This window comes from Arachis hypogaea, chromosome 17 (genome assembly GCF_003086295.3).
Source record: "Arachis hypogaea cultivar Tifrunner chromosome 17, arahy.Tifrunner.gnm2.J5K5, whole genome shotgun sequence".
NCBI classification, from domain to species: Eukaryota; Viridiplantae; Streptophyta; class Magnoliopsida; order Fabales; family Fabaceae; genus Arachis; species Arachis hypogaea.
The window spans coordinates 99,615,631-99,640,859 of NC_092052.1; the positions used below are offsets into that span (position 1 = coordinate 99,615,631).

The window sequence follows — 25,229 nt, forward strand, 5'->3', positions numbered from 1 at the left end:
AAACGTATAATATGTGAATGTATAACCGTACATAGTGATTTACATGCTAATTCGAATTTTTTTAAATTTTAAAATTTGAGAATAATTATTTAAATTTAAATTTTAAATTTATTTTTTTAAATTATTTTTTATGTTCATTATATATATTTTTTTTATAATTTTCTTTTTTTTTTACTTTTATAAAAATATTATAAAATATCTTTATAAAAAATATTATAAATCATTAAATAATTTAATATATTTAGAATTTAATTAAATATCTACAAATTTACAATGCTTTCTTTAAGTAGAGATATCTTTATGGTAACCATTACTTTACCTTATTTTAACTCTCATTGATACAGTTAATTATGGTATTCACCTATTCATGATCGGATCCATGCCATGTGGTGGCTCCCATTGCCCTAAAATGACAGATACAAGTGCTGTCCCTATCGTCGATATGGATTAGTGGTCATGGAATTGACTATTACCCTCTCAAATGCATGAGCTCTTAGCATGGCCGGTTCAATGTCGATTCAGTCAATCAACCACACCACTAATAATAGCCTAATTTCTAATAACTAACATGCCATTAATTTATTTTCGTCACGTACTTTTCCTTCTTTATGATATTTGCTCCTAAAACTCTTAACAAGTGCGTGTTAAAATCCTATTACGGTTCCTCAAAATTATGTACTCCTGATTAAGATACTCTCACCGTTAGTTTTCTCCGTCCCCTCTCTCGAATATCAGAGAATAATTGGTTCATTATGCATTCTCATTCTCAACAGTAATCAGTAGTCATACATAATTGAATAATAACTCTGTTGATCGAAAAATTATTTTCGATTGGAAAGAGCCAAATCAATAAAATATCAAGTATTGATTTTTGAAGAAATGTATTTAGGAGGTTAAGTTTGGGAGTTGCTGATGTGGGAATTGTTTTCGATTGTTTTATCGAAATCGAAGAAGCTAAGTCGACAGGGAGATTCTATTTAAAGGAGGATTTTCGAAGATTTAGTTGAGTGGTCAAAGAAGTGAAAATGTTGGTGGATAATTAATCACATAGGGAATATCTACAATCGTGTAGCGGGAATAGTTACTAAGGGCGGTTGTGTTTTAAAATTGTAATTTATTTTTAATTAATTGTAATTAATGTAATTTTAATTTACCGTTATGCAAGGTTAGCTTATAAATGCTAGGAAATTTCAGTGGAAAGGGGTTGGAACTTTTACTCAGAAAAACACTCTAAACTCTCACGTCCCAGCATATCCCTGAGTTTGTGATCGAGTTTCCTTTTTCTATAGGGTTCCTTCCACCTTCTTCTTCTTTTTAATTTCAATTATATTTGTATACATCATATTTTATTTAATCTTATTCATTAAGTGTTATTCACATTTTCTATTATTCTTTGTTAAATTTATCTTTCAGCATTCTATCATTTTACATGTAGAAGTCCTTTGTTTCAAAACAAAAGACAATTTATTGTTTTCCTTTAAGTTTTTTAAAAAATTGTTGATTTAGTTTGCAAAACTTTAATTTCTGAACTTTATTTATCAATTCATGAATTTAGTTTATTTTAATCTTTTAAATTTAGTCTAATCGAGGACACTTTGATGCACTTATAGAAAACTGGTACTCGTACTGAGGAGTAGGTTTCGCTCCCAGATCACTAGATATCGAACCACCATCGATTTGCTAAAAATCGACAAAACAAATTGGCACGCCCGGTGGGACAGTTTTAAATCGAAGTGTGTCAAAAGTTATTACTTTCCAGTGTATGCGATTACGAAGTGGGAAGATCATTCACATGGCTGATAAATTGTCAAATGTGAATCGTGGTTCCTCCACCAATGATAGTATACCAGTATCCGTACAACAGGCCGACGTGTCTTCACGTACGGAAGGTGCAATCGGAACTGAAAGTATAGTCGTCACGACTATTCAAACTGGAAATGTTGGACGTAATATTCGTCCACGTGGCCCTGCGCCACCGTTTCAACCTCTATTAACCGCTGGTTGGCCCCCTTATGGCCTGCCTGCTGGTTATACCCCACCGGTGGGTGGGTTTGTCCCACCTATCCGATTTGGGAATACAAATGGAGTAAACATTATGAAAAACCCACAACAACACTCTGAGTATTCTCGTGAGTATCATGTGGGCTCCACTTCAAATTGTGCGAGTTCAATGGCAGCATATCGACAACAAGTGGAGGAAAGTAATCATGACTTGGTTAATTTATTAACTCAGCAAATGACTACAATTCTGAATCCTATAATGGCCGATCATGAATCGAGATTCGAGCGTCTTGCTAGACAAGTCGAGAGGATTACTCGAATTGTCGATTATGATGAAGGTGAAAGGCATAATGCTCGAGGAACTAATGAGGGGATAGAGAATATTTTTCAAAATGAAAATCATGTTCAAAATCAAGAAAATCCTCGCATAGTTCATTGACATGAGAATGCTGATAATGTTTTACATGGATTGCATAGTGATCGTTATCAGGTCACCCGAATTGTAGAAGAAGTGTTAAATCGGGTCGAATTGAATGTTGATTTTATGAATCAGCCACATTTTGTTTCGGCTTTTTCCCAAGTAGTTCAAATGGTTGAAGTGCCAAGAGGAGTAAAGAATCCGATGATAACTACAAAATTTGCTAGAGAAGTTGGAGAATCAACAATTGAACATGTTGCTCGATATTTGGTCGAGATTGGAAATTTAGCAAATGATGAAAATTTGAAAATAAAATTTTTTCTGTCGTCATTGACGAAGAATGCATTTACATGGTTTTTGAATCTTAGACCAAATTTGATTACAACATGGAATCAGTTGGAAACTGCTTTTCACGCTCAGTTTTATCGAGGGAAATGAATGTAGCAGTTACCGATTTAGTAGTTTTGAAATGTGAAGATGGTGAAACTATTGATGATTATTTAATACGTTTCAAAAATGATAGAAGTAGGTGCTATGTCACATTACCTGAGAATGAGATAGTGAAAATAGCAACTATGGGGTTAGGATTCTATATGCGCAAAAAATTGCTTATTGTGCATATTCCTGATTTGGCTCATTTGGCTGAAAAGGTTCGGCAAATTGAGTTAATGAAAAAGGAGAAAGAAAAGCATAGAACCGAACAGAGGTCGAAAAGTAAACCGTTTATTCAAAAGGAGAAGGTTGCTTATGTAACCATGGAGTCTTCAGAGGAGGAAATTGATTTTGAAACAGAAGTCGATTTGGTTGAACTTAAGAAGGGCCCTCCATATGTTTGTTCCTTGTTGAAAAAACTCCCTGGTAGTGAAAAGTTGAATGATTCAAAATTTAAAAGTGGAAAGAAATATAGTTTCGATATCTCAAAATCTGATTAGATTTTTGATGTGTTGCTCAAAGATAAACAATTGGTTTTGCCTGAGGGTAGAACTTTACTTTCCTTGAAGGATTTGAAAGGAAAGCCTTATTGTAAATTCCATCAAGCAACAAGTCATTCAACTAACAGTTGTGTTCGTTTCAGGGATCTGATTCAGGAGGCAATAATCGAAGGACGTTTGAAATTTGATGATGGCAAAAAGGAAATGAAGGTTGATGTAGATCCTTTTGAAACTGATGCCAGTTATGTGGAACCCTGCTTTGAAGTGAATATGGTGGGGATGTCTTATGATTTTGATGTGGCTCTTGATGATTTCGAGTCACAAGTAAGATCTGTGTACCCCAGAATGGTGGATGGTTTGTTGGACTTCTTGGTTCAACAAAAAATCAAAGACCGGGACGTATCGCTGTGTCCACGGTGTAACGTTGTCTTTGATGCTGAAGCAGCAACAATCTTTGAAAAGGAAAGAATGAAGAAAGAATTAGCACACAGGGAGGAACAAGCACGTCAGAGACAACCAATTCGACGTGTAGAAGGTTCTGGTTCGAAAATTCCTCTACATGATGTGAATACGTCTTTGAGCCGATCTCAGGCTATTGGTGTTCAATGGATCAGAAACTATCAAGAGTTTCAAAGGCGTGATCCCTTATATCGACGCAATCCTCAATGGGGACATATAGCGCCGTCTCGAAATCAACATGCAGCTTTTCGAGGGCGAGCCAGAGGATACCCAAGAGGAAGAGGAGGAAGGAGAAGTTTCAATCAAAATAAAAAACTTCAGATTGATACAAGGAAAGAAGCAAGCAAGGGGGCAACTCCTTCGATACATTCCCGAATTGTCTTTCCTTCTGATGGAGAGAGTTATCCCAAGGAGATTCTATCGCCAGTTAAGATGGACAAAGGAAAGGCAGTCGCTCAGTCTTCTGGAGTAGATAAACATAAAGATGTTGATGTCGATAAGGAATACTTCGACGAAGGAGATGATGACATGGTGGGGACGATTTCGATAATCCCTACCGAGTATCTTGGGGAATGTGAAGGTAATCTGGATGAGGATTATGATCAAGAGGATGAAGAAGCTTTTTCTTTCATCCGTATAGAAGACGAGCCAGGTTTCTTTGCTCGTCCCACTGAGAGGCAGATGTCACATTTGCGTCCCCTTCACATTGTTGCAGTTGTGAATGGTTTTAAAACAAATAAGGTGATGATTGATGGTGGGGCAGCGATAAGTCTCTTACCTGAAAGGATGCTGGAAAAAGTAGGGAAACATTTTAAAGAGTTGGTCCCTACAAATATCGCTGTAACTGACTTTAGTGGAAATTCCACACCAACAAAAGGGTTAGTTACTTTGACAGTGAAGGTGGGGTCTTCAGAAAGACACTCTGTATTTGTGGTGGTCCCGTTGAAGGCTAGTTATAATGCCTTACTTGGAAGGGATTGGATCCATGGAGTGGGTGTTGTGCCATCTACAGTGCATCAGAGCGTACTTCTATGGACTAAAGAGGGCAAACCTGAAATTGTCAAGGCAGATTCGAGTTTATATGTCGAACAAATGCATGTCGATTTTAGGATATATAATCGAAAATTGAAGCCTTTAAATGTTGATCGATCTTTGAATCCTTACAATTGTGGATGTTGTTATTTGACTTCGAGGGATTGTCGGTGAAGTTGCGCTACCTAGACATACCTTTCGAACCAACAGGTTGGGATTGTGATTCTTGAAGGCCTCGAAGATTGAACCATGGACCAGGTTGAGGAAGTTTCCGATTACCTGGTAACTTTGCATAATTATTTAAATAATTTCCAAGCTTTAGAAAATAAAGATGATTCTTCTGATAAAGTTGAATCAGATAGGGATGATAGATTTGTTAGTAGTAATATGTTTGATTTGACACCTCTAGTCGAATGTAGTAATGATTTTCCTATTACTTGTAATGATGTTAATAACATGAGTCGGACTGCCGATTGAATAGCAGAGGCTCATTATTTAGAAAATAAAAGTTATGATTCAATCAAAGATTAAGTTTTTACTCTTTCTCGTGATGTTATTGATTTTACTTTCGATTGTATTTATGATTTGGAACCTTTGGGATTTGAAAAATGTACAACTGAGGATGATCATTATAAGGGATTTAAATCTCAAGATCCTTTAGAAGAAGTTAATTTGGGTACTCATGATGATGTTCGAATTACATATATTTGTAAAGATATTGTTGATCCTTTTCGAACTAATCTTATCGATTTGTTACATGAGTTTAAGGATTGTTTTGCGTGGGACTACCATGAAATGCCTGGTCTTGATCGATCGTTAGTAGAACATCGATTAGCATTAAAATAGCATTAAAACCCAATGCTCGACCTGTGAAACAAATCCCTAGGCGTTTTGCTCCTGAAATTAATGTGAAAATTAAGGAAGAGATAGAACGCTTGATTAAAGCCAAATTTATTCGAACCGCTCGTTATGTAGAGTGGGTGTCGAATATATTTCCAGTAATGAAGAAAAATGGAAAATTGAGGGTGTGTATCGGTTTTCGAGATTTGAACAATGCTACTCCAAAGGATGAGTATTTCATGCCAATTGCAGATATGTTGATCGATTCTGCAGCAGGAAATGAAATCCTAAGCTTCATGGATGGTTATTCTGGATATAACTAAATTTTTATTGCGGAGGATGATGTGGCCAAAACTGCTTTCCGTTGTCCTGGGGCATTACGTACATATGAATGGGTAGTTATGCCTTTTGGTTTAAAAAATGCTGGAGCGACATATCAACGAGCAATGAATGCCATTTTCTATGAGTTTATTGGAAAATTTATGGAAGTGTATATTGATGATGTAATGGTTAAATCCATTTCTGTAAATCAACATATAGACCACTTAAGAAAAGCATTTTTGACTATGAGGAAAAAATGATTGAAAATGAATCCTTTGAAGTGTGCTTTTGGTGTATCAACAGGAAATTTCTTAGGCTTTTTCGTTCATAAGAAGGGGATTGCTATTGATAAGAATAAAGCAGATAAAATATTAGCTTTGTTTGCGCCCAAATAAAAGAAAAAGTACAATCGTTTTTGGGAAAAATTAATTATCTTCGAAGGTTCATTTCGAATCTTTCAGATCGAACTAGGGTGTTTGCACCCCTAGTAAAATTAAAGAATGGTTCGAAATTTGAATGGACTACAGAGCATCAGTCAGCATTCGACTCGATCAAAACTTATTTGGCCAAAGCTACGATTATGGCGAATGTTCGTCCATTTGAGCCTTTAAAATTATATATTGCAGCATCTGAGAATTCGATTGGATGTATGTTAGCCCAAAATGATGAAAATAGGCATGAACGCGCAGTTTATTACCTTAGTCGAGTCTTAACTGATATCAAAACAAGGTACTCGCCGACCGAAAAATTATGTTTGTCATTATATCATGCTTGTATAAAATTAAAGTGTTATATGATGGCTAAATCGGTGAAGGTGATAGCACAGACTGATGTTATTAAGTATATGCTTATTTTCCCTATGTTTAGGGGGCGTTTGGGAAAATGGATGTTAGCATTAACAGAGTTCGACTTGCAATATGTCCCAGCGAAAGCTGTTAAAGGACAGGTCATTGTAGACTTTCTTGTTGATAATTCAAAAGGTCTGAATGACCAGGGGACAAATATTATAGATATAGAGGTCAACTATTGGAAATTGTATTTTGATGGATCTAAGCACAAAGATGGTGCAGGGGTTGGAATCCTTATTATTTCACCTGAGGGTGTTCCATCAGAATTTTTGTTTGAATTGAAGTATCCTTGCTCTAATAATGTCGCTGAATATGAGGCTTTAATTTTAGGTCTCGAAATTTTAATCGACAAAGGGGCTTTAGAAGTTCAAATTCTTGGAGACTCACAATTGGTTTTAAAGCAGTTGTCAAAGGAGTTTAAATGTAACAACGAAACGTTACAGAAATATTTAGTAACTGCTTGAGAGATGTTGACTTCTTTTCAGAAGGTTTCTTTGGTACATATCCCTAGAATTCATAATGAAATTGCTAATAAATTGGCTCAAATTTCTTCAAGATATCGGGTTAGCCCAGAAACTATTAGAAAATTTTCTAGTATCCATCAAATTTTAGTGCTAGCAAGTGAAAGAGAAGTGTTGTGTATGGATGAATAGGAGGATTCTGATTGGAGAAAACTTATTGCTCAGTATTTGAAAGATCCCAATACTGTAGTTGATAGAAAAATAAAGTTACAGGCAATGAACTTTGTTTTATTGGCTGATGAGTTGTATAAAAAAGGGGTCGATGGAAGTTTACTGAGGTGTTTGGGACGAGAAGATCAGAAAATTGCTTTGGGTGAAGTTCATAATGGAATTTGTGGTGCTGGTGCACGAAATTGTGATGTCCAGGCTCGAACAATCCCTGGTAATGGCTCCAAAGCTTGGTGCTTTGATCTTAATTCATAATTGTCCCAACTTCAATACAACTAACCAGCAAGTGCACTGGGTCGTCCAAGTAATACCTTACGTGAGTAAGGGTGGAATCCCACGGAGATTGTTGGTATGAAGCAAGCTATGGTCACCTTGTAGATCTCAGTCAGGCAGATATAAAATAGTTATGTGGTTTTCGAATAATGAATAATAAAATAGGGATAGAGATACTTATGTAAATCATTGGTAGGAATTTCAGATAAGCGAATGGAGATGCTTTTCGTTCCTCTGAACCTCTGCTTTCCTGCTATCTTCATCCAATCAGTCTTACTCCTTTCCATGGCTGGCTTTATGCAAGGGCATCACCGTTGTCAGTGGCTACATCCCCTCCTCTCAGTGAATAATATGCTCACGCACCCTGTCACGGCACGGCTATTCATCTGTCGGTTCCCGATCATGCTGGAATAGGATTCACCCTCCTTTTGCGTCTGTCACTAACGCCCAGCACTCGCGAGTTTGAAGCTCGTCACAGTCATTCAATCATTGAATCCTACTCAGAATACCACAGACAAGGTTTAGACCTTCCGGATTCTCTTGAATGCCGCCATCATTCTAGCTTACGCCACGAAGATTCTGGTTAGGAGATCTAAGAGATATTCATTCTAGCTTTATTTCATGTAGAACGGAGGTGTTTGTCAGGCACGTGTTCGTAGGGGAGATGGTGATGAGCGTCACACATAATCATCACCTTCATCACGTTCTTGGGTGCGAATGGATATCTTAGAAGCGAAATAAGATGAATTGAATAGAAAACAGTAGTACTTTCATTAATCTTTGAGGAACAGCAGAGCTCCACACCTTAATCTATGGAGTGTAGAAACTCTACCGTTGAAAATACATAAGTGAAGGTCCAGGCATGGCCGAGATGGCCAGCCCCCTAAAGCGTGATCAATAGTCTCCTAAGATGAACAATGGATTAAAACTGAGACCAAAGATGCCTAATACAATAGTAAGTGGTCCTATTTATAATAAACTAGCTACTAGGGTTTACATGAGTAAGTATTTGATGTATAAATCCACTTCCGGGGCCCACTTGGTGTGTGTTTAGGCTGAGCTTAAGTGTTGCACGTGAAGAGGCCATTTGTGGAGTTGAACGCCAGTTTTTGTGCCAGTTTGGGCGTTCAACTCTGGTTTTGGATCCTTTTCTGGCGCTGGACGCCAGATTTGGGTAGAAAGCTGGCGTTGAACGCCAGTTTACGTCGTCTATTCTTGGCCAAAGTATGGACTATTATATATTGCTGGAAAGCCCTGGATGTCTACTATCCAACCCAATTGGAAGCGCGCCATTTCGAGTTCTGTAGCTCCAGAAAATCCACTTTGAGTGCAGGGAGGTCAGAATCCAACAGCATCAGCAGTCCTTTTTCAACCTCTGAATCTGATTTTTGCTCAAGTCCCTCAATTTCAGCCAGAAAATACCTGAAATCACAAAAAAACACACAAACTCATAGTAAAGTCCAGAAATGTGAATTTAACACAAAATCTATTAAAAACATCCCTAAAAGTAACTAGATCCTACTAAAAACATACTAAAAATAATGTCAAAAAGCGTATAAATTATCCGCTCATCACAACACCAAACTTAAATTATTGCTTGTCCCCAAGCAACTGAAAATCAAAATAGGATAAAAAGAATAGAATATACTATAAATTCCAAACTATCAATGAAACAGAGCTTCAATCATATGAGCGGGACTTATAGCTTTTTGCCTCTTGAATAGTTTTGGCATCTCACTTTATCCATTGAGGTTCAGAATGATTGGTATCTATAGGAACTCAGATTTCAGATAGTGTTATTGATTCTCCTAGTTCAGTATGATGATTCTTGAACACAACTATTTTATGAGTCTTGGCCGTGGCCCTAAGCACTTTGTTTCCCAGTATTACCACCGGATACATAAATGCCACAGACACATAATTGGGTGAACCTTTTCAGATTGTGACTCAGCTTTGCTAAAGTCCCCAATTAGAGGTGTCCAGGGTTCTTAAGCACACTCTTTTTTTGCTTTGGACCTTGACTTTAACCGCTCAGTCTCAAGTTTTCACTTGACACCTACACGCCACAAGCACATGGTTAGGGACAACTTGGTTTAGCCGCTTAGACCAGGATTTTATTCCTTTAGGCCCTCCTATCCACTGATGCTCAAAGCCTTGGGATCCTTTTTATTTGCCCTTGCCTTTTGGTTTTAAGGGTTATTGGCTTTTTGCTCTTGCCTCTTGGTTTTAAGAGCTTTTTGCTTTTTCTGCTTGCTTTTTCTTTTTCTTTCTATTTTTTTTTCGCCTATTTTTTTTTTCTATTTTTTTTTCTGCAAGCTTTGTTCTTTGCTGCTTTTTCTTGCTTCAAGAATCATTTTTATGATTTTTCAGATTATCAAATAACATGTCTCCTAGTCATCATTCTTTCAAGAGCCAACATATTTAACATTCTTAAACAACAACTTCAAAAGACATAAGCACTGTTCAAGCATACATTCAGAAAACAAGAAGTATTGTCACCACATCAATATAATTAAACTAAGTTCAAGGATAAATTCGAAACTCATGTACTTCTTGTTCTTTTGAATTAAAACATTTTTCATTTAAGAGAGGTGATGGATTCATAGGACATTTATAACTTTAAGACAAAGTTACTAACTACTAATGATCATGTAATGAAGACACAAACATAGATAAGCACATAACATAGAAAACGAAAAACAGAAGAAATAAGAACAAGGAATGAATCCACCTTAGTGATGGTGGCGTTTCCTTCTTGAGGAACCAATGATGTCCTTGAGCTCTTCTATGTCTCTTCCTTGTCTTTGTTGCTCCTCCTTCATTGCTTTTAGATCTTATCTGATTTCATGAAGGATGATGGAGTGCTCTTGATGTTCCACCCTTAGTTCCTTCCAATAATTGTGTGGAAGAAAATGTATCCCCTGAGGTATCTCAGGGATCTCTTGATTTGCAGTCAAATGTTCTACCACTGAGCTAGAGACCCTTGATGGAAGCTTTTGTCTTCCCTTTCCTCTTTTCTAGAGGTTTCTCTGGCCTTAGGTGCCATCAATGGTTATGGAAAAAACAAAAAAAGCTATGATTTTATCACACCAAACTTAGAATGTTGCTCGCCCTCGAGCAAAAGAAGAAAGAATAGAAGAATAAGAAGAAGATATGGAGGAGATGGATGGGAGTGTGTATTCGGCCATATAGGTGGGATTGGGTGGGAGAGAGATGTTGAATTTTGAAGGTAGTGGGTGTATGGATGTGAGTGGTAAATGGAAAACAGAAGGGAAGAGTGTTTATTGGGAATAGAGGATGATTGAGAAGAGAGAAGAGAGTGAGTGGAGGTGGGTGGGGATCCTGTGGGGTCCACAGATCCTGAGGTGATCCTGTGAGGTCCACAGATCTTGAGGTGTCAAGGCATTTACATCCCTGCACCAATTTAGGCATGCAAAATGCCCTTGCACACAACTCTGGGCGTTCAGCGCCAGGTTGGTGCCCATTTTGGGCGTTCAACGCCCATTTGCTGCCATTTCTGGCGTTGAACGCCAGAACCATGCTTGTTCTGGGCGTTCAGCGCCAGGATGCTCCCATTCTGGGCGTTCAGCGCCAGAACTATGCTCTATTCTGGCGTTTGAACGCCAGACAGATGCTCCTCCAGGGTGTGATTTTTCTTCTGCTGTTTTTGATTCCGTTTTTGAATTTTTTGTTTATTTTGTGACTCCACATGATCATGAACCTAAGAAAACATGAAAAACAATAAAAATAAGAATTAGATAAACATTGGGTTGCCTCCCAACAAGCACTTCTTTAATGTCAATAGCTTGACAGTGGGCTCTCATGGAGCCTCACAGATGTGCAGAGCTTTGTTGAGACTCTCCAACACCAAACTTAGAGTTTGGATATGGGAGTTCAACACCAAACTTAGAGTTTGACTGTGGGGGCTCTGGTTGACTCTGCTTGGAGAGAAGCTTTTTCTGCTTCCTCCCCATGGTTGCAGAGGGAGATCCTTGAGTTTTAAACACAAGGGAGTTCTCATTCCATTGAAGGAATATTTCACCTCTGTCAACATCAATCACAGCTCTTGCTGTGGCCAGGAAAGGTCTTCCTAGGATGATGGATTCATCCTCTTCCTTTCCAGTATCCAGGATTATGAAATCAGCAGGGATGTAAAGGCCTTCAACCTTTACTAACGCGTCCTCTACTTGTCCATAAGCCTGTTTTCTAGAGCTGTCTGCCATCTCTAATAAGATTTTAGCAGCTTGCACCCCATAGATTCCCAGTTTTTCTATTACAGAGAGGGGCATGAGGTTTATTCCTGAACCAAGGTCACACAGAGCCTTAAAGATCATGGTGCCTATGGTACAGGGTATTATGAACTTTCCAGGATCCTGTCTCTTCTGAGGCAATGTCAGTTGATCCAGATCACTTAGTTCATTGATGAACAAGGGAGGTTCAACTTCCCAAGTATCAATGCCAAATAATTTGGCATTTAGCTTCATGATTGCACCAAGAAACTTGGTAGTTTGCTCTTCAGTAACATTCTCATTCTCTTCAGAAGAGGAATATTCATCAGAGCTCATGAAGGGCATAAGGAGGTTCAATGGAATCTCTATGGTCTCTAGATGAGCCTCAGAGTCCTTTGGTTCCTCAGAGGGAAGCTCCTTATTGATCACTGGACGTCCTAGGAGGTCTTCCTCCTTGGGATTCACGTCCTCTCCTTCCCTTACAGGTTCGGCCATGGTGCTTATGTCAATGGCCTTGCACTCTCCTTTTGGGTTCTCTTCTGTATTGCTTGGGAGAGTACTAGGAGGGATTTCAGTGATCCTTTTACTCAGCTGGCCCACTTGTGCTTCCAAATTTCTAATGGAAGACCTTGTTTCATTCATGAAACTTACAGTGGCCTTAGATAGATCAGAGACTAGATTTGCTAAATTAGACGCATTTTGTTCAGAGTTCTCTGTCTGTTGCTGAGTGGATGATGGAAAAGGCTTGCTATTGCTAAACCTGTTTCTTCCACCATTATTAAAGCCTTGTTGGGGCTTTTGATCCTTCCATGAGAAATTTGGATGATTTCTCCATGTTGAGTTATAGGTGTTTCCATAAGGTTCACCTAAGTAATTTACCGCTGCTATTGCAGGGTTCTCAGGATCATAAGCTTCTTCTTCAGAAGATGCCTCTTGAGTACTGTTGGATGCAGCTTGCATTCCATGCAGACTCTGAGAAATCATATTGACTTGCTGAGTCAATATTTTATTCTGAGCCAATATGGCATTCAGAGTATCAACCTCAAGAACTCCCTTCTTCATAGGCGTCCCATTACTCACAGGATTCCTTTCAGAAGTGTACATGAACTGGTTATTAGCAACCATGTCAATGAGTTCTTGAGCTCCTACAGGCGTTTTCTTTAGGTGAATGGATCCACCTGCAGAAGTATCCAATGACATCTTAGATAACTCAGACAGACCATCATAGAATATATCCAGGATGGTCCATTCTGAAAGCATGTCAGAAGGACACTTTTTGGTCAACTGTTTGTATCTTTCCCAAGCTTCATAGAAGGATTCACCTTCTTTCTGTCTGAAGGTTTGAACATCAGCTCTAAGCTTGCTCAGCTTTTGAGGAGGAAAGTACTTGGCTAAGAAAGCCGTGACCAGCTTATCCAAGAGTTCAGGCTGTCTTTGGGTTGAGAATCCAACCATAATCTAGCTCTGTCTCTTACAGCAAAAGGGAAAAGCATGAGCCTGTAGACTTCAGGATCTACTCCATTAGTCTTAACAGTATCACATATCTGCATGAATTCAGTTAAGAACTGAAAAGGATCTTCAGATGGAAGTCCATGAAACTTGCAGTTCTGCTGCATCAGAGAAACTAATTGAGGTTTCAACTCAAAGTTGTTTGCTCCAATGGCAGGAATGGAGATGCTTCTTCCATGTAAATTGGAATTAGGTGCAGTAAAGTCACCAAGCATCTTCCTTACATTATTATTATTTTCGGCTGCCATCTCCTCTTCCTGTTCGAAAATTTCTGAAAGGTTATTTCTGGATTGTTGTATTTTAGCTTCTCTTAATTTTCTCTTCAGAGTCCTTTCAGGTTCTGGATCTGCTTCCACAAGAATGTTCTTATCCTTGCTCCTGCTCATATGACAAAGAAGAAGGCACAGAAAAATAATAATAATAGAGATTCTCTTTACCACAGTATAGAGGTTCCCTTATGTGAGTAGAAGAAAAGAGGAGGAAATTCGAACACAGATAGAAGAGGGGGTTCGAATTTGGTGATGATGTGAGGGAGAGATGTTAGTAGATGAATAAATAAATAGAATAAGATGGGGGAGGGAAAATTTTCGAAAATTATTTTGAAAAAGAGTTAGTGATTTTTGAAAATAGTTTTTGAAAAATGTTTAGTATTTTTTTTTCGAAAATTTTTGAAATCAAAAATAAAAATAAAAATAATTAGTTAATTAAAAAGAAATTTTTGAAAAAGAGGAAGATATTTTCGAAAATTAGAGAGAGAGAGTAGTTAGGTAGTTTTGAAAAAGTTAAGAAACAAACAAAAAGTTAGTTAGTTAGTTGAAACAAATTTTGAAAAGATAAGAAGTTAGGAAGTTAGAGAAGATATTTTGAAATCAAATTTTGAAAAAGATAAGATAAGAAGATATTTTTTTTGAAAAGATATGATAGAAATTAGTTTTTGAAAAAGATTTGATTTTTAAAATCACAATTAATGACTTGATTCATAAGAAATCACAAGATATGATTCTAGAACTTAAAGTTTGAATCTTTCTTAACAAGCAAGTAACAAACTTCAAATTTTTGATTCAAAGCTTTAATTGATTATGTTATTTTCGAAAATTATGATATAAAATAAGAAAAAGGTTTTTGAAAATTATTTTTTTGGAATTTTCGAAAATAATCATGAATTTTGAAAAAGATTTTGAATTTTGAAAAAGATTTTGAAAAAGATAAGATTTTCAAATTGAAAATTTGATTTGACTCATAAGAAACAACTTGATTTTAAAAATTTTTGAAAAAGTCAACTCAAATTTTCAAATTTGATGAGAGAAAAAAGGGGAAGATATTTTTTTGATTTTTTTTTTTAATTTTTATGAAAACGTGAAAATTATGCAATGCATGAAATTTTTAGATCAAAACATGTGATGCATGCAAGAATGCTATGAATGTCAAGATGAACACCAAGAACACTTTGAATGTCAAGATGAACATCATAGACACAATTTTGAAAAATTTTTAATGCAAAGAAAACATGCAAGACACCAAACTTAGAATTCTTTAATGCTTACGCACTAAGAATTCAAGAATGCATATGATAAACATGAAAAGACACAAAACAAAAAATCATCAAGATCAAACAAGAAGACTTACCAAGAACAACTTGAAGATCATGAAGAACACTATGAATGCATGATATTTTCGAAAAAATGCAAGATGCATATGCAATTGACATCAAACTTATAACATGACTCAAGACTCAAACAAGAAACACAAAAATATTTTCGATTTTTATGATTTTCTAATTTTTTTGTATTTTTATTTATTATTTTTTTTTTCGAAAATTATTGTGAAAAATAAAAATAAGGATTTCAAAATTTTTAATATGAATTCCAGGAATCTTGCCATGTTAGTCTTAAAGCTCCAATCAAAGGGTCAGGCATGGCTTAATAGCCAGCCAAGCTTTAATAAAAATATGAGTGTAATTCAGACATGACAAGCCTGACATACCCTATCCAGAAGGATTGGGCATGACTCCACTGAAGTGATTAGCCAATCCCAAAGCAGTTTGGGTATGGCTTTACAGCCAGATAGGCTTCAACATGCTTCATGAAACACTAGAATTCATTCTTAAAAATTTTGAAGCCATAGAATAATTTATTTTGAAAACATTATTTTTAGTAAAATTTTTTTTTCGAAAACAAGTGAGGAATTTTTGAAAGGTTTTTGAAAAATTTTTTTTTGAAAAGAAAACAAAAAGAAAATTACCTAATCTGAGCAACAAGATGAACCGTTAGTTGTCCAAACTCGAACAATCCCCGGCAACGGCGCCAAAAACTTGGTGCTGTTGCCGGATCAAAAGGGAATCTGGCACTGATGTTACCGGACCAAAAGCTTGCCGAAGACTGAAACAATCCCCGGCAACGGCGCCAAAAACTTGGTGCACGAAATTGTGATGTCCAGGCTCGAACAATCCCTGGTAATGGCTCCAAAGCTTGGTGCTTTGATCTTAATTCATAATTGTCACAACTTCAATACAACTAACCAGCAAGTGCACTGGGTCGTCCAAGTAATACCTTACGTGAGTAAGGGTCGAATCCCACGGAGATTGTTGGTATGAAGCAAGCTATGGTCACCTTGTAGATCTCAGTCAGGCAGATATAAAATAGTTATGTGGTTTTCGAATAATGAATAATAAAATAGGGATAGAGATACTTATGTAAATCATTGGTAGGAATTTCAGATAAGCGAATGGAGATGCTTTTCGTTCCTTTGAACCTCTGCTTTCCTGCTATCTTCATCCAATCACTCTTACTCCTTTCCATGGCTGGCTTTATGCAAGGGCATCACCGTTGTCAGTGGCTACATCCCCTCCTCTCAGTGAATAATATGCTCACGCACCCTGTCACGGCACGGCTATTCATCTGTCGGTTCCCGATCATGCTGGAATAGGATTCACCCTCCTTTTGCGTCTGTCACTAACGCCCAGCACTCGCGAGTTTGAAGCTCGTCACAGTCATTCAATCATTGAATCCTACTCAGAATACCACAGACAAGGTTTAGACCTTCCGGATTCTCTTGAATGCCGCCATCATTGTAGCTTACGCCACGAAGATTCTGGTTAGGAGATCTAAGAGATATTCATTCTAGCTTTATTTCATGTAGAACGGAGGTGTTTGTCAGGCACGTGTTCGTAGGGGAGATGGTGATGAGCGTCACACATAATCATCACCTTCATCACGTTCTTGGGTGCGAATGGATATCTTAGAAGTGAAATAAGATGAATTGAATAGAAAACAGTAGTACTTTCATTAATCTTTGAGGAACAGCAGAGCTCCACACCTTAATCTATGGAGTGTAGAAACTCTACCGTTGAAAATACATAAGTGAAGGTCCAGGCATGGCCGAGATGGCCAGCCCCCTAAAGCGTGATCAATAGTCTCCTAAGATGAACAATGGATTAAAACTGAGACCAAAGATGCCTAATACAATAGTAAGAGGTCCTATTTATAATAAACTAGCTACTAGGGTTTACATGAGTAAGTATTTGATGTATAAATCCACTTCCGGGGCCCACTTGGTGTGTGTTTGGGCTGAGCTTAAGTGTTGCACGTGCAGAGGCCATTTGTGGAGTTGAACGCCAGTTTTTGTGCCAGTTTGGGCGTTCAACTCTGGTTTTGGATCCTTTTCTGGCGCTGGACGCCAGATTTGGGTAGAAAGCTGGCGTTGAACGCCAGTTTACGTCGTTTATTCTTGGCCAAAGTATGGACTATTATATATTTCTGGAAAGCCCTGGATGTCTACTTTCCAACGCAATTGGAAGCGTGCCATTTCGAGTTCTGTAGCTCCAGAAAATCTACTTTGAGTGCAGGGAGGTCAGAATCCAACAACATCAGCAGTCCTTTTTCAACCTCTGAATCTGATTTTTGCTCAAGTCCCTCAATTTCAGCCAGAAAATACCTGAAATCACAGAAAAACACACAAACTCATAGTAAAGTCCAGAAATGTGAATTTAACACAAAATCTATTAAAAACATCCCTAAAAGTAACTAGATCCTACTAAAAACATACTAAAAACAATGTCAAAAAGCGTATAAATTATCCGCTCATCAGGTGCTCATCAAGCAGGAAAAAAATGAGATGGGTGTTATATCGTAATCAGGTGTTTTGGCCATCTATGATAAAAGATTATATTGATTATGCAAAGGGGTGTCAAGAATGTCAGAAGTATGGTTCGATACAACAAATTCCAGCGGCCGAATTACATTCGATAATAAAGCCATGGCCGTTCAGAGGTTGGGCTTTGGATTTAATTGGGTTGATTCATCCTCCTTCTTCGAAACGACATAAATTTATTTTAGTGGCTATTGATTATTTCCCAAAATGGGTTGAGGCTATTCCGTTGGTAGAGGTTGGTCAAAGTGAGATAATTGATTTTGTCGAGGAAAATATTATCCATCGATTTGGAATTCCTCAGACATTAAGTACTGACCAAGGAACTATGTTTACTGGTCAAAGAATTAAAAACTTTGCAGCTTCGAGAAATATTAATATGGTCACTTCGACTCCTTATTATGCACAAGCTAACGGCCAAGTTGAAGCAACAAACAAGATATTGATAGGTTTGATTAAAAATCATATTAGGAATAGGCCTCGAACATGGCATGAGACTTTAAGTCATGTATTATGGGCTTATCGAAATTCACCAAGAGGTTCGACAGGAACTTCACCTTATAAATTGGTGTATGACCATGATGCAGTATTACCATTAAAAATTAATTTGAATACCTTGAGGGTATCGAAACAAAACGATTTGCCAATTGATGATTATTGGAATGCGATGTTTGACGAGTTAAATGAGTTAGATTCAGAGCGAATTTTAGCACTAGAGAATATAATTCGACAGAAGGAGAGTATTGCTCGAAGTTATAATTGTCGAATTTCTAGAAAATCTTTTCAAACAGGCGAATTGGTTTTGAAAGTTATTTTACCAATGGAAAAGAAATCGAGATTTCTTGGTAAGTGGTCTCATAGTTGGGAAGGTCCCTTTCAAGTAATAGGGACATATTATGGAAATGCTTATCGAATTAAAGACATCGAGTCTGGAAAGGTGATTAGCTTGATTAATAGAAAATATTTAAAACTTTTCTATTGTTGGCAAACATAGAAAATTCAGCATGCATAAAGTTCAAAAGAGACAAAAGTCATTATAAAATAAAGAAAAAGTTTAAGGCGCCAATAATTTAGCTAGAACAGAGCGCAGTTTTGTCCTTTTGTTTTCCAGAGTTGTGAGAATCCCAGTTTGTTTGGATTTATCAATTTGGATCTCCTCAAGTTGTTGTTCGACTTTCTCTCGCTCAGTGTCAATCGAGACAAGTTGTTGGATGAGGAGATGTTGTTCTTGTTGAGCTGCAACTAAAGGTCTAGCCAAGGTGGATCGATTTTGGCATAGAGTAGTGAGTTGTTCTTGAATTAGAGCCAATTCCGCTTCAAGCCTTGCTTCTTCTTGGTCATGAAAGGCTTGGACAGAAATAGCACAGGCAATCTTTAAATCAAACTCGTCACGGGCAGCTTTGATTGGTTGAGCCGCTGCTTGGTAATTTTCAATTTTGGATACGGCTGTGACTTCTCGATTTTCAATTTCTTGAAATTGAAAATGGAATGCGACACTCTCTTCGATGATTTGTTTAAATCCTTGAATTAAATCAGAATTAGGAATATTGTTTGGGATTTCAAAAGAGGAGCTTAAAAGAGAAGTCAAAAGTTGATTAAGGAGTGGGTCATTAACCCATGTGGCAGGAGGATGATCCAAGAGTTTTATGAGTGATCGAAGTTGTTCCCGAGTATCAGGATCCAATTCGATTGGAAGTCTTGTAGAAACTGGACTTGAGGTAATTGGAACAGGTATTGGCACTTTGGTTTTCTGGATGATTTTGTTCAAAATAGAAGTCAAGTCATCCAAGGTAGCAATAGATGGAGTTGTTGGGACAATTGACGTGTTTGGTTTTATTCCTGGAGGAGTCTGAAGTTGTGCCAAGTCTGAAGGTGTTGGTTGCAAATCTGGTGGAGTTTCTAAAACCTTGGATTTGGAAGAGTCTGAATTGGTAGTATCAGCAGCTTTGGAAGCAGAATTAGAATCAGGAACTGTTAGATTCTTTTTGGAAAGAATAACCTGATGGTCAGATGAAGTCGATTCAATCCTTTGAGTTTCTGCTGGAGAATGTTGCAAAGGATTGGTTGTTGGATCCACTATTTGGGTTGTGTGAGAAGAAGGTGGAAAAGTCGTTGGAATTACTCTGCTGGACTGTGTTACTGTGGCAAAATTAATGGGTTAAGTTCTTCAGCAGAAGTGACTGAATGAGTGACATGGGCAGGCTAAAAAAAAGGTACACATTTGTGAATTTGAAGTTTACATTAAAATAAGCAAATTTTGTAGTGACAATCGTATTACATGAGAAGTTGTGGTCCTGCGGATTAATTGGGGGCTAGAATCAGAATCGGCTTCTGATTGGGAAGAAATAGCAGGAGTATCTTTGTTGGCCGGTTTAGTTTCCTCAGAACTCTCAGTTGATGACAGCAGTATCAACTGATAAGAAATTCAGAATTGAGTATGATGTAAAAGACAAAAGTTGGAATATGTTTTAAATAAAGAAAGGAATTATAAAGTTACCTTTCGAGAAGTTTTGGTGGGAGTTTTCCTGCTTTTTGTTGGTGGTGGTCGAGCAGTTTCGGCTTTCCTTTTCTGAGTTCTTTTTGGAGAGCTCTCAGCAATAGGAGCAGTTTGAATTGAAGTTTGTTGAATGTCTTCTAAGGTACGAATGTACCTAGCATAATATGCGGCCCACCATTCAACACATGATTTGGTAATATAAGAACTGCGTTCATACTCCATGAAACTGAAATGATCCCTGCGCTGTTGATTCATGGCAAGGCAAGAATCGAAATCTTCTTGGGTAGTCAGAAGGAAGTGACAGAAAGGGTCATCGTTTCGAGGTTGAAGTTTTGGAATGGCTTGTGAAAATCCTAATTGTCTGGCGGATAGGTGAGGAGCATACAAAGTTATTTTGAATTTTTCTTTTTTCTGTAAAGATAATCCTGTGGGGATTACTTGAACAGCCAGTAGGTGTGCCCAACTTCGTTTGGAAAGTTCACCTCCTTCATATGAGTTTAGAAAGAGCAAATGGTCTAACCAGGCAGGGCCTCGGTTGCGGCGTAAAAAAGAAGTGAAATTCAGTTGTTCATTCTCAAAATTTTTACAAGAATGAAAAAGGGCGAAAACAGCCCAAAACCTATCTTCATCTGATTGTGTATTTGGGAAATTGGGTATGTATGTAGATAATCGAAACCCTTCAATATATTGCTTATTAGTATGACCACTCTCATGTTTGGTCATGAAGTTCTCAAAGATGGTATTGAGCTATAACTGAAGAAGCCATAAAGGGCCTCCTGCACTTATTAATTTGTTATCTCGTAGGTCACAAACAAATTGGCCAAGTTCCTCGAAGATGTTCCCCAAGAGAAGCTTAGCCAGGTTGAAAATTTTACCTTCGTGGAGAAGTATGGCCAAACAGAGGTAAAATTTTGACATTTGGACGCTACGAAAACAAAACAGAATCGCATTTAACCAATAGAACAGGAAAGCTACGTGTTCATTATTGGTGATTCTAGTACCTTCTCTACCCATGTTGTGGGCGATGAACTCACTGTAAGAGCTGCTCAGAATGATGTTGTATTGACGTTCAGGTTGTATTTCAGAAGTATAATCTGGTAAATTGATGGGAAGTCCAGTGATTGCGGCTACGTCGAGAAGAGACATTCCAATCATTCCACAAGGAAGGTGGAAATTATTGGTGGTTCTATTCCAGAAGCATGTAACAGCCTCGATCATCCAAGGATGTGTAGTTAAAGAAAAATGAGAGAGTCTCAGTAGTTCATGAATCCCTAGAGCTCCCCAACTGGCACTTTTGGTAGGTTCGAGACATCGGTACCAGGCTGTAAAGTCATACCCTCGTGGGTTAATTTTTGGATTGTTCCTGAACGTCTTTTGATTGATAAAATGGGAAATGTTAAAAGATTGGTTGATTAGCAAGTCTTCCCCTTCAGCACTGGGAAAAGAAAGAGACTTCTTGTTCACCTTTTCCAGGGATTCAATTGGTCCGAGGAAGCAATGTGTGTCAGTTTCGATTGTGAAAGGAATTAAAATCCTGTTATCACTAGACTGAATGTGAGGGTCATCAATGATTTCATCATCGATTTGATTGAGAATGCAAAGAGCTGGTGGAGGTGGTGGTGTTGATGTATGGCCTTTGCCCTTGTCAGAAGAAGTAATTTGTGAGGAAGAGCCAGCCATTCTCAGATTGGAAGGTTTTGCAAAGAAATTCAAAGTTGTAAAGAAAGCTTAGAGAATGATAGAATTCAGGAAAATTGACTGAAGGTGAGAACAGTGGATTTAAAGTGTTATTGTAACCGTTACTGTAGAGAAAATGCAAAAAGAGGTAACTTCTTTTGGAAGATGAAATGGTGGAGAGAGAGGGCATGACTCTTGGGAAACGTGTCGAGTGGACTGGTGATAATGTAAGGTTTAAATGACAATTATTATTAATTTGAAAACTGATGTTTTTGGATTAAGTGCTTTGCTTTTCGATAATGATATCAAAAGAAACCACATTAATCCAAGGGGACAATTTGTTGATCGAAAAATTATTTTCGATCGGAAAGAGTCAAATCGAAAAAATATCAAGTATTGGTTTTCGAGGAAATGTGTTTAGGAGGCTAAGTTTGGGAGTTGCTGATGTGGGAATTGTTTTCGATTACTTTGTCGAAATCGAAGAAGCTAAGTCGAGAGGGAGATTCGATTTAAAGGAGGATTTTCGAAGATTTAGTTGAGTGGTCAAAGAAGTGAAAAGGTTAGCGGATAATTAATCACATGGGGAATATCTACAATCGTATAGTGGGAACAGTTACCAAGGGCGGTTGTGTTTCAAAATTGTAATTTATTTTTAATTAATTGTAATTAATGTAATTTTAATTTACCGTTATGTAAGGTTAGCTTATAAATACTAGGAAATTTCAGTGGAAAGGGGTTGGAACTTTTACTCAGAAAAACACTCTAAGCACTCTCACATCCCAGCGTATCCCTGAGTTTGCGATCGAGTTTCCTTTTTCTGTAGGGTTCCTTCCACCTTCTTCTTCTTTTTAATTTCAATTATGTTTGTATACTTCATATTTTATTTAATCTTATTCATTAAGTGTTATTCACATTTTTTATTATTCTTTGTTAAATTTATCTTTCAGCATTCTATCATTTTACATATAGACGTCCTTTGTTTCAAAACAAAAGACAATTTATTGTTTTCCTTTAAGTTCTTTAAAAAATTGTTGATTTAGTTTGTGTTCCGAGGATTACCTTAAACTGTAGGTCGATCTCGGACGAGATCTTTTGTGTTGGTCGGAGATGACGTATCCGGCGTGTTGGGCTGACAGTGCTGCCGATTCTTTGTCACCAGAGGGTGGTGGTACCTGCAAGGGACTCCGATGCTTAAGTTAGCAAGGGTATTAAGCAGGTTTTTGGAAGAATCAGAGTATGAGTTATACCTGGGTGCTCCAGTGTATTTATAATGATGTGGAGTGACCTTTTTAGATAAGATAAGTTAGTTATCTTATCTTATCTTATTTTTGAGTGAGGTCATCTTATCTTCAAGGGTACCGTCCTTATCTCTACAGGCTTGGGCTGCCTTTGGATTGGGGTCGTATTCCTCTATTTGGGCCTTTTATTGGGCTTTCCTGGCAATTTAGTCGAGCTCTTTGAGAAGAGGTCGGATAGTACGACCTGAAGAGGTCGGTTGCTTTGCTGCTAAACATTCTGGGTCAGACAGCTCGACCTAGGGTATGAACAGTTTGCAAAACTTTAATTTCTGAACTTTATTTATCAATTCATAAATTTACTTTATTTTAATCTTTTAAGTTTAGTCTAATCAAAGACACTTTGATGCACTTATAGAAAACTGGTACTCGCACAAAAGAATAAGTTTCGCTCCCAATTCACTAGATATCGAACCACCATCGATTTGCTAAAAATCGACAAAACAAACTCATAGGAAGCTTTTATCACCAGTTGTTTTTTCCGGCACTTCTTTTCTTCACCAGTTTAGATAAAAGGAGAAACTAATGGCCATGACTCGTGTGGTTCCATTTGGAATAAATTGGTTAGGAAACAAAGTATGGAGACAATAAAAATAAAAAAAAATACAAGGAACTAATTTTTAATTAACTAATATTAATTAACTTTAGCATATAGATTTGTAATTTACGACATAAAATTAAGAATTTATAATTTAAGATTTAAAATTTAAAATAAATAAAATAATTAATTTTGACAAAAAAATTAAAAATAATAATAAAGAATTATCAAAATTTAATTTTTTATTATTAATATTTAAAAACATGATTAAAAATATATTATTAAACAATTAGATTAAAGATATTGAATTCTGACAAAATATATCAGCCAATATAAAATAAAAATACTAATTCTTTAATTTTTCTCAAAAGTTAATTTGCTAACATTATTAAAATAAACTTTGGTATATTCCTGAATATGTCTAAATATTGGTATTTTTATAATAATATAATCTAATTAATAATTAAATAATTGTTTTTTTTTTTGGATCTAAATTTTTTGTGTGTTATTCTCGAGGATGAGAATGCGGATGAGAATGTGAAGTGTTGAATTTTGGCGGGCTCACCCTTCTTGCAGTGGGTGAGATACTTTTTTTTTTTAATTACTCTAAAAGCATCTTGTTTATATGGTGAGAATAGTTTTTTTTTTTTTTTAACTTTAAAAAAGCATCTCACTTACGGGAAAAAGAGATTTTTCAATTTTTTTATTTTAAAAACTCATCTCATAGTGAACGAGAGATTTGTTTTTTTTAATAAAAGATATTTCGTAGGAATTGATATCACATATTTAAACATTTTGTATAGTATGCGAGAATATTACAAGAAAAATATTGAGTACCGTTGAATTTAGCATCGAATAGTGGCGGATTTACCAGCGGCAAACGCGTCGAATTCGTAAGGTTAAATAATTACTAGGGGATTTACGTAACAGTAAATTCACCGGTAATAATTTGAGAGAAACAAAAAAAAATTGGCACGTCCTTTAGGGTTATAAATCCGATGGTAAATCTACTTAGTAAAACGTTGCGTTTTGGTGATTTGCAATGGCTTACTATCAGATGTTTCTGATGGTAAATCCGACGTAACTGTGACGTAGAAAAGAAGTACGAACCCTCTTCCCCTCATTTGAATTTGTCTCTCTTTCACTCTAACCCTCTCGCCTCCCACTCCTCTCTAACCCTCTTATCTCCTAAGGCTTAAGTGTGGGGAGGTTGACAAACCCCAATTTGACGGTTTGTTTTGCCTTGAATTTAGAACATTTTGATAACCTTTTGTCACATTTAGCCTAAGAGTTAGCATGGTTTTGTTATCTCTCCCATGATTGTGCTAAAGTGTAAAAACATGCTTTTTAAGCCTTATCTTGGTGAATTCTAGTTTCTGTTTGATTCCATACGATGCCTTGATGTGTTTGCTAGTAACCTCAGGTTGAAACTAGGCATGGATCAAAGGAAGCAAGGAAGGAAGCATACAAGTGGAGAGAAGCATAAAAAGTCAAAGAAGCAAAGTCAGTCATGCACGCGCACGCG

At 37.0% G+C, this 25,229-nt stretch overlaps 1 non-coding gene across 1 annotated transcript; it reads left to right on the forward strand.

The window, feature by feature from the left end:
- Positions 1-13,296: 13,296 nt before the first annotated feature.
- Positions 13,297-13,404, forward strand: LOC112768761 (small nucleolar RNA R71). Its single transcript, XR_003186152.1, has one exon. It is a non-coding gene; the product is annotated as a small nucleolar RNA R71 (small nucleolar RNA).
- The last annotated feature ends 11,825 nt before the right edge of the window (positions 13,405-25,229 follow it).